This window comes from Triticum aestivum, chromosome 5A (assembly GCF_018294505.1).
Source record: "Triticum aestivum cultivar Chinese Spring chromosome 5A, IWGSC CS RefSeq v2.1, whole genome shotgun sequence".
Lineage (NCBI taxonomy): Eukaryota > Viridiplantae > Streptophyta > Magnoliopsida > Poales > Poaceae > Triticum > Triticum aestivum.
In genome coordinates this window covers 689,866,372-689,867,768 of record NC_057806.1, presented here as the reverse complement: position 1 = coordinate 689,867,768, position 1,397 = coordinate 689,866,372, and positions in this window count along the sequence as shown.

The following is a 1,397-nucleotide window of genomic DNA, read 5'->3' as shown; positions in this document are numbered from 1 at the left end:
AGATAAATCGGAGGTCTGTAAAAATGTGTACTGTTCATATACTGTTTTGGTCTGATTTGTCTTTTTTGCTGAGAGCTGCACATAAGTCCAAATGTTTTGAAAATTGGGGCGCACCTCACGCATCAAATTGTCCACCACCTCAATTTTTTTCGGAATTTTTTAAAGTTTTCTGAATTTTTTACGAATTTTTTTTGAACAGGTGCAGATGCACCCGGGCACCGAAACGCCGCACTGAAAGTAAAGCCCACTTTGGCCAGTTTGTACTATGACAAAAAAGCATAGTTTTGCCTGTGACTAGTAAAGCCTAGCATTTGCCCTACCCTAGCCGCCGCCACGCCAGGCGACTAGGGAGGCGATTTTCTTCCTCCGATCTCAGCCGACCAGGGCGTTGGCCCCCTCTTCCTCCAGTTGCTCTGGCGGCAGGAGGGAGGGGGACCCCGTTCCTCCGCTATGTAGTTAGGTTTTGCATTTGTAGGTCGTGGTGCGTCGTTGGGGTGGTGGGAGCGACACTCGGACGAATAAATCTGCCTTAGCTTCACTCCCACACCGGCGGTGCTCTTCATGGCAGCGTCTCGGAGTTGATGTCATCGTGTGATTGCCGATCCTTCAGATCGGCTGTGTTAGGGTTCATGGATGGTGTCGGCGAGGCGGCGGCGGCGACTCCATCAGGTGTGTCTCTCCTTATGCTATGTCCCGGATGCTGTGGCGTTGTCTCCGACGTCATGGTGGAGCGGGAAGGTTTTGTCATCCAGGAGTACACGCAGACGATTGCCTGCGCAAGTGACAGCTGGAAGATGGTGCATCCCTTGCTGGGTTTGTGGTTGGTGGCTGTCAGTTTTGGTTTCCTCCATCGACGTCGTTGTCGTACGGGGGTGTCAGATCTAGAGTTCGATGGCGTGTCCGGGAACATGTTGCCCCGGTCTGATTCTCTCAACGGCAATGGTTTTGCTTCTAGCAAACTACTTTCGAGGTCCGTAAAGCTGATGATCAGCGATGGAGCCGCGTCGAGCTCTGGTGAAGAGGTGATCTGTTTCCTTTCCCTTTGGTGGCCACTTCGGTGGTGTCAGAGGAGAGGAACAGGCGCTGGTATTTTGCACAGGATTATCCTATCTTTTCAGTCTTGTAATGTCAGTGCTTACGTGCCTTGTAACCGGATCTTTATTTTATAAATGAGCCACGTATTACCATGCAAAAAAAAACCTAGCATTTGCCATGTTGTACAAAAAGTTGCCATAGTCCAAAAATAAAGGGTAAAAAGAATGAGAACTAAAAAATCCCATGCAAACCAAAAATGTGATATTCTTTAAAAAAAATTGCCATGGTCAAAAAGATCTTTGGTTATGCAATGGCACAAAAAAGAAAAAAATCATGGCAATTTGCATTGTACGTGGTGGCAA